Raw genomic sequence first — 9,269 nt, forward strand, 5'->3', positions numbered from 1 at the left:
CTGATCTCAGCTAGTCCAGATGTGCTCATGGATCAGTTCTGGGCTGCTCACTTATTTTGTGGCTTCTCTGAGCAGAACCAGAGTTCCTGTGAGGCATTGGGAACCACAGTGTTTTTCAAAGGGGAAGCAAGAGCTATTTTTGGAGATTTTTAGACATGTGTGCAGGCAGGGCTTTGAGTGTTCTTCTCTCTGATGCCAGCAGCGTTATTTTGGGACCTGCTCCAAAGGCAGGCTGCTCTTTCATGTTTAGCTTGAAGCTTTTGAGTGTGCTGGCTGGTAGCTTGGCATGAAGGGACTGTTCATGCCTGTGAGTCCTGGGGGACATGACCAGGCCACCTTGTGAAGAGCAAACACTTGGATCAGGGTGTGCCACCTCTGCAGGTGCTGTCCTGGAGCAGGTACAGGAGCTCTCCCCTCTATTCTGCTGCTCCCACAGCCTGCAATGCATCACTGATGGTGCCTTCACAAGGATTTTAATCTCTTGCCCATGTTCATTCTTCAGCATTCTTTGCTGCTCCAACTTTTATTTTAGGCTTAAATAAAAAGTTTCTACTCAGTGTTGCTTTCTACCTGCTCCTCACCTCTCCCTGGTGTAACTTGGCTCTGAGGCCTGGGGAGGGCAGCTCAGGGGATGGTCTTGGGTGGGTGCAGGAGGTTCTGAGATGGAGGGCAAGGAGATGTCCCATGACCCTTATCAGGGCTAAAAGCCCCAGGGTTCTACCAAAATACTGGCCTGAAGTGAGACCAAAATCCCTCTGCAAGTATTGCTTGTGAACTCTTCTCAGCAGGATTCATTCTGTGGGCCAGAGGGAGAAGAAGAAATTATTTTAGCTGTGTTAAGGTCATCCTGAGAGGCTGCAGGGCACTGTGACTACTTCTGCAAAGACCTCTAAACCCCATCTAGCACCCACCTTTTTGCTGCTTTGTCCCCAGCTGCTTCCCAGCCTCCTGTAAGCCAAAGCCCCAAGCCCAGTGTTCCCTTCCGTGGGTCCAAGTTTCCTTCCAGCCTACTTGGAATTTTAAGAGAAATGGGCCAGGACCAGTAGAGGGGTAAAATGGTTCACTCCAACCTCTCTCTCTGGCCTGGCTTCCACTTTGGGGATCTCAACCCAGCCTTTTTCAGGCTTTTAAAAAAGTGATTTAGCACTGAGATAACTGCCAAGCACAGCTGAGTGGGTGTTTCAGAAGCCCTGTACCTCACCTCACCTCTCCCGTTGAGTTTCATGAAATTTTTCCAGCACAGAGTGACTGCTGGCAGGACGAGAAGAGAACAATATGTTCCTGGAATTATCTCCAACCTGCCCACTCTCATCTTCCTCTGCAAGGCTGCAGGAGCAAGGGGAAGAGCTGAATTAAGTGTTCAGCCAGTATTTTATGAGGACAGTGCAAGCAAAATGCAAACAGTTGGGGAGGCTTTGGCCCTGGAGCTCCACCTTTGGCTGCAGTTCAACTTTTATGGCAGTTTAAGTTGTTTGTAGAATTTTTTAAAAAAAATACGCTTTGCACCCTGTGCTTTTTACCGAGGGAGCTTAACACAGGGATTTCACTGACTGCCCTAAAATCCAGTTCCCAAATGCTCACCCTTAAGTCTTTGAAACATGATTATAGCTTGACTTGTCTGACAGTAGAGTCAGGAATGGAAAACATGGATTAAAAATGACAGTCTTTGCTCACAGGTGCTGACTCCAGGGTGCAATGAGGAGCAAATGCCATGTTGATGCTGTGCCACGTGGGGACATGCTCATTGCCACCTAATGACAGACCTGGGCTGAAGGTGACTCAGGACAGAGGTGGAGCAGGTGCTTGCAAAGGAGCATTGCTCTTCCTACCACTGCAACTCTCTGAAGATGAAGGGCTTCCTCTTGATTCCTAATTAGCATAATTGAGTTCCTCTTAAAAGCAACAGGCTGACTTATCTGTTCCTTAGGAAGCAGAACTAATGAACTTGAATTGCCTCTCTAAGAGCCCCCTCCAGTTGGGCAACACTGCCCGTAAATAGGCACAAGGCATGTGCTGAGTTCTTGTGTCTGAACTCTGGCAAGTGTGTGGTTTGTGTTGGTGAAAACAATTTCCATGGTAACCCTCAATTCCTCTGACTTTCCATGAGCCCATGGTGAGCTAAATCACCTCCTAGGTATGAGCCATGCAGAGCTTGCTGTGGTGACAAATGGGTTGGGAAACTCCTGTGGGTGTCTACAGGGTCTGTTTGAGGTTTATCAGATGCTGTTTGACTGGGGGAAGTCTTGTCCTTCATCCTGTGGGGGGACAGGGTCATCTCTTCTCCAAACACCACGGCTTCAGTGCCTCCATGGGGGGAAGCAGGGTCCCTGTGCTTGGTTTGCTGACAGCCAGGCCAGAGCAGCATGATCAGATCACCTGTTTGCTTCCCATCCAGGAGGAGCAGCCATTTCTACCCTGCTATGCTGATACTCTTTGGTTCTTGCATGTGAGGAACAGCCAGGTTGCAGGGAGGTGTGACTGTCACAGTTTGTCCCCAGTGATGTCCCAGCCCACCCTCAGACCAGCTGGCTGTAAGATCAGAGCTGCTTGTAGATACCTTTTCATCTTTTCATCAAACTCTTTGCTGGTGTTGCCACCTTCTCCCAGCTCTGCTGTCTCACTCCCATGGGTGATCCCAGTTTTCCTTCTGGGCAGCATCAGGCGTTGCTTTTGCTCCAGACCACTGCTGGTCTCTTCTGATAAAAGTCCTTTGTCATCAGCATGGCTCAGCCCCTTCTGGAGGAGGGAACTGTCCTGATTTCTCCCTGTGCTGGAGCATGCTGGCCTGTGGAACTGAGGACCTCATCCAAGGACACATCTGGGCTTTGGGGGGGACGCTTTGGCCACATTCAAGCTAAATAACAGCCAAGCTGTTTGCACCTTGAACACCAGCATGGCCGATTTCTTCAGCACAGACCTTGGTGCTGTGCTGTTTGAGAGGGGAAAGGCTGTGATTTGAGGTGAGTCAGCCTGGCAGGAGGCAGGAGACGTGATCTGGCTCTTGCATCAAGCTCAGAGGAGTCCAGGAGCGTTCACACCCGGGAGGAGGCACAGCCAGGGACTGCCATGGTGCAATTGCAGGTGTTTCCTGCAAACCTGCCCTTTGAAGTGTGATAGGGCTTGCATGAGCTCCAAGCCTGACCAGCTGATGTGGTGCAACACCTCCGAGGCAGATAGGAGTGCTCCTGCTCATCATTAACTTAATTAGACAATACTTATTTCTGGAACTGGAAAAGTCTCCTGGTGATGTGTGTCAGAGATGCTGGTTAAGTGGTAAATAAGGTTAGCAATATTGGGACCAGCTGTTCTAGGAGACAGCAAATTGAAAACCAAATTGGTTGAGAATTAAACCAGAAAAACATCAGGAGGGAGCTCTGTGTAATTCTCTGAGAGTGGTTAGAAGCAATACAGAGCCAAAGCAAAGAAATGTCTTGACAGCAGCAAGATTCAGGCCTAGAGGAGTGGGGCTGCTGGAGAGGAAGAAGAATCAAGTTTCTCCTTTCCTGCTTGACAGAAGTGATTCCCCTTTCTGCTGCAGGGGCAGCCCCACCTCAGCTGACTTTGAACCTCCTTTGAGTGAGGACCAGCTGGCCTTACTCTGGGATGGTCGATAAAGGAGGAGCCTTTTCCAGATAATCTTTTCTCCTTCACCATCAGTCTTGACCTCACAGCCTCACTTAGAGATGTTGAGGGGACCCAATGAACAACTGTGAGCACTCACTTCCTCCTCCCTTACCAAAAACGAGATGCCTGGTGACAGTGGAAAAAAACCCAGCCCTTGAAAGTTCATCTTGGGTGTCACACCCACCTATCTCAAAACCACGCCTTGATTTTGCCCCAGTCAGCATTTGGAAATCTCTAGCCAAGGCTGAGCAGGAAACATGGATTTCTGCCTGGTGTCCTTCCTCAGTGGTTCTCCTGGGCTGTGTGCTGGAGCTGAGCAAAGATGTGGGGCTGCCCATGGCAGCCACTGGCTGTACCTGTGCTTGCTGTGGCCAGCACCTGGCTGCTCACTCATGTTGGGGTAGGAGCATCCAGGGAGAACCTCAGCTAGAGCTCTGGGAGTGTTGGGGAGGGGGAAGACAAAAGAATGGGCAATTTTCAGTAGTTATTTCAATCTCACCTTGTTCAAGGAAACTTGCCTCATCTGTTACTCCTTTCCCCCTGGCCAGCAAAGGAGGTTCAGAAGTTTCAAAGACAATGAGGAAGCTGTGGCAGCAGTCTTTGCAGGCATGGAGATCTGCAGAGCCCCAGGTGGGTGCAGTTCAGAGGGCTCTGAAGAGGCAGGCAGCCCATTCTGCTGAGTGCCTGTCCATGGCCCTGAGCCACAGCAATGAGAACCCCAGCAGTGACTGCTGCTGGGGGGGCTTCAGCTGGGACCCCCAGGTGCCTCCTTTCCCCAGCTGAAGGGTGTTGAGCTGCAGGACAGGGGTGCTCTGTAGCCCATCCCACAGCTCTCCTCGTGGCCTCGCTCTGTGCTGTGCTACTGTGAGGTTTTCTAGAAGGTTTTGGGTGACCCCTTGGTCCTTGCACAGAATTATCTGGCCCTGAGCAGTAGCTGCTCCTGTGTTTGAGGTCTCCAGCCTGCAAAGCCTCACTCGTGTGCTTTGTGTGTGGGGCTGCCAGGGCATGGCTGGGGCTGCCAGCAGTGCTGAGAGGGGAGAGGACAGGGGGAGAGGAGTGTCCACTTGTGCTGGAAGCAGAGCTGACTCAGGGCTTTCTCCCCAGGGCTGGGTGCTGACTCAGCTGCTTTGCCTTTTCCTGGCTTCTCTGGAAACCAGAGGCATCTCCTGGGGCTCCGAGGCCGTAGCAGTGCAGCAGGAGTCAGCATTACTTGGTTTTGGGAGAGTCACGCCTTGACTGTTTTGGGGCAAGAGCCAAGAAGTTCAGTAAGAGCTTCAGGATTGCTTCTGGGTGTGTTTTGCACTCCTGCTGGGGACACGTGCTGCTCAGCCTGGGCTGATTCCTGGGGTGAATGTGTGCTGCAGCAAGGCTGCTTCTGCTGCTGTGTCCCCACTGCAGGGCTGCACTGGGGCAGGGAGGTTCTTCCTTTGACCTTACCAGGGTGTTATTTCATGCCATTACTCATGCTTGTGTCACAACACGCTCCCTGCTCTGGTGGAGGCTGGGTGAGGCTGAACTTCTGGGGTGGAAAACACAGCATGGAGGTTGTCCCAGCACCTGGGACACAGGGACTTGGCTCTGTCCTCTGCTGCCAGTGAGCAGTTTTAAGTGCTGAGGAACATCTTGTGCAAGTAATGAGGATTGACCTGAAGCTTGGGGTGGTGGGACTCTGCTGCAGCCAAAGGGATGCTGAGCCCAGCAGCTTTGCTGCCAATTCTGTGCTGTCCTGAAAGGAGGGTGGCTCTTTCCTGATGCTCCCAGCAGCCCAGTAGGCTCCTCTCCATATGGGAAAGTGGAGCCATGAGGCTGAATCCTGCTTGGTTCTGACTGCCCCTGTGATAAACATGTTTATACCACTTGAAATGAGCTGAGGGAGAAGGGCTTTGGGCCAAGCTGGAAGGAGAACCCTGCTGCCACAGACAGAGGTGAGGGCATTGTTGACTGCATGGAAACCTGATGGAATTCTTATAAAAATGGCAGAGATGATGCAGGTAGATGAGGTATGGATGTCACTGCCATCTCTGTGTCTGGGGGGCTGGGACAGGTGCCCACCCAGGCACCAGGGTAGCTGTGGAGTGGTTGCCCCATCACCAACCAGTTCCTCCAGTTCCTTTGGGTAGGCCAGATTGAGTTGGAGTCAGACTGGTTTGTGCAGAGCCTGTATTTGCCTGGAGAGAAAAAAAAAAAGTAATAATAATAAAAAAAAAAAATCAGTTCAGTCACCTCAGCCCAGAGTTGTGTTTTTAAAGGGAGTGGCGTGGGGAAGGTCCTGGGCACCCCCCACCCTGCTCTGGTGCTGTCGCCAGGCTGGAGCCTGCCCTGGGGCTGAATTACTCCGTGGTTTGTGGAGAGCACAAACGGGGACTTGAGCAGACACAAACAAACACATCTCGCATTGTGATGTGGATGGTGGCTGCTCTTGGAGAGCTGGAGGGGCTGGACAGAGGGCTGGTAACAGAGAGGGCCTGTGCATCGTTGGCTGAAGGGAGGAGGAATTCAGGCATGGACCAATCTCAGGAGCAGATTTCAGCGTGGACACAGAATCATTGCACTGCTGATAAGCAGCAGTGGCTGCAGCTCAAGCCCCGTGTTAGTTGTCTGGGGCAGCTGAGCCAAGCTTGCTTTGCCCTTGGGCTTTTTCCTTCTGACTGTGTAGTGTTACCACCCTTCACTGGGTTGTTCTTAATCTGCTTATTCCAGAGAAATCCTATCTGCCTATTATTGTGTCCCAAATGCAAAAAGACTTTGTCTTTCCTAGAGTGGAAAAAAAATATTTTCAAAATCCCCCACAAAACTCTTCAATCCCACAGAGGATGTTTTAATCTGAATTTTCCTCAGTGCTTCAGGGTGTCACAGGAACATCCTGAAGGCTGGTGGATACTGGTGAGCTGGGGATGAATGGTGGATTTTGGGCAAGGAAGACTGGAGCTGATTTCAGCCAGTGAGTGCCAGGGTTTGTGGAGATATGCCCTTGTCTGGGCTTGTCTATTCAAGTACCTGTTACTGGCCCATGGCTGCAAATGCCTCCTTATGCTATGGGTGTAAACCCTGCAGGACTGGCTCCCGAGGGTCAGAGGAGTTAAATCTATTGATCATGCTTAAAAAAAAATATATTTGGAAGTAGCCAAACCTTAGCTAAACCTTGGCCTTTATTTCACTTAGCTCTTTCCCCATGTTTCTGAAGCCCTTCAGAAGGGATGAGCTCAGCTCTGAGTCAGGCCAGCTGTGTCTGCCCACCTTTGCAGGGTTGTTTTTGCTCCCTGCCTTATCTCCCTTGTGACACCACATGCCCTTTCCTTCCTCCTTCATGCTGCAGGGCCCTCTCAGAGCAGGAATGGGTGATGATGTTAAGCAAGCCCTGTGTTAGCAGCCTGGCAATGGGGAACTGCTGCAGAGGCAGCAGAAGTGAAGCTGGGTGGAAAAACCCCTCTGTGTTTGTTGTTCAGCTTCCAAACCCCACGTAGTCTTGGCTTAGCATTCAGAATTAAATTAACATTTCCTTCAAAGCCAAAGGTACCAGAATGTCTGACACTTGGAATATCAAGGGGCAAATTTTGTCTGCTGTGACACTGTCCAGTGGCTACAGAGGTGGTCAGTGACTGCCACAACGTTCAGAGCTGATGGGTGCTCTGTTGTGGCAGCACTCAGTGCTGTTGGCTCTTTTGCCTCAGTTTCCTTCTTTGCACACCTGCAGGCTGGGGTCACTGCTGTGGGTGTGGACAGACACACCTGGGCTGATGGGCCCTGCCTGGGCTCCCTGTGGCTGCTCACCCCAGGCTTTTTGGGGCTCCCTTTGGCCATGTGTCCCTTCTTGGCAGGCAAGGCTGGGCAAGGGTGAGCAAAACTCAGGTATTTCATTTTTGTTTATCAGACTCCTTTGGGCCAGGTAACCTGATTCCAAAGCGCTGTGGGGCTGGTTCAGAGGGTCTGTGCTGTGCATCCCATGGCCTTCACACTGTGGACACACTTCATGCTGGGCTGGGTATGTGCTTGGAAGCTGAGGCTGCTCTTAATATACCCTGGCTGGATCCTTCTGGGTATGCTGGAGAACTCTCCTGGTTTCCATGTGCTATGGAAAGAAAAAAAAAAGTCAGAAAAATTCAGGCTATTTGATTCTCATTCAGAAATAAGCAGTAGCACAAGTGGAGCATGGACAGACAAGGGCACACCACTGACCCCAGGGCACAGCTCTCTGCACCCAGTCCAATCCTTGCTTCTCTTGGGGACACCAAGGACAAGCACAGGGGTGCTGATGGCCCCTGCTCTGGATCTCTTTAAACACTGGAAATTTAAGCAGATGGTCTGTCCATACAATGTGCTGATGTTTTAAGTTGTGAATGATGACTTAAGATTTTAGTCTTTATATTTTTCAGATCCTGCACTGCATTAGTGCATAACTCTGAACTCCATATGAAGTGTTAGCTAGTCTTCACATTTTGGTCAGAGAAAACAATCCCTCTGGGCCTGAAACTCAAGGACACAGCACAGCCTCAGGCCCCAGAAAGTATAAACAAAAGTGAATTGGGGAGAAGCACACTGGGGGAATATGACTTCATTACCTGAAGCTGTAATTGGACAATTAACCCCTGATATGTAAATGGACCAAACTTATTTCTGTCTGAAAAACTCATGACCACCATCAATTCTGGGTGTAGCCTCTGGGAGGCTTTGACTGCCCAAGGTGGATCTATTGAAGGCCTTTAGTAAATCCCCACTTCATTCTCTACACCTTGTCTGGCCTCTGTTCTAGGGAGCCACTCCAAGGCATCGTGAGGAGCTGCAGAGGATTGGGCTGGTGGGGAGCAGAACCTGCAGCTCCTTAATGTGGGATGACTGAAAATCACTTCCTGGGGGTGTTTGATGGCAGTAACTTGCTGATATGACCACATCCCAAAGTGCTGCTTATCCACCAGACAGAGCCTGGGCTGCCCCCAGTTGGCCCCTGGAAGGGGGGACTTGTGCTGCTGACATCCAGTGGAAAATCTTCTGGAGTAAATCCTGCAGGTTGCAAACTCGCTGTTGTTTAGATGGATGTGAGATAGTTCAGCCTGGAGCCAAGTTCAGCCCTGGGTTCTGCAAAATGCTGCTGAAGAGTTAATGGGAAACAGAGTGTGGAGCAAAACAAAGAAAGACCTTTTGAGGTCTCAGCTGCTCCGGGTAATATTTAGGTTTGGTGACTCTCTGTATCTTAGAGATGGGAATGCAGCAAAGCTCTTTCAGTCCAGAGTATACATGGAGCCCAACAAGACTGTGGGCTAATATCAACAAACCTTTTGGAAAAGCAGATCCTGTCTGCTTCAGCAAAGCCACAGTGTTATTTTTCTTTCAACAAATGTATTGAGACAATAATAATGCTGTGCAGATTGGTTGTCCCTGGCCTACATGATTTATTAGGAAGCAGAAACAATTGGAGTTGCTGAGAAAAAACAAGCTAAGGACACGGATATTTTTCTCCTCTTTTTATTTTCATTTGTCCCCTTAATTCCCTATGAACTAAAAAAGGGCCACCTAGTCTGGTCCCAGGAGAGAGGTTGCCTCCTTCCTTGCATTTCTTACTGGACCACCAACCCTGGGCTTGCTGCTTGGATGCTCCAGTGCTGGGGAGAAGGGGGGAGTGAAGCTGTGCTGGGGGGAGGAATGTGATA

This window comes from Sturnus vulgaris, chromosome 20 (genome assembly GCF_052056855.1).
Source record: "Sturnus vulgaris isolate bStuVul1 chromosome 20, bStuVul1.hap1, whole genome shotgun sequence".
NCBI classification, from domain to species: Eukaryota; Metazoa; Chordata; class Aves; order Passeriformes; family Sturnidae; genus Sturnus; species Sturnus vulgaris.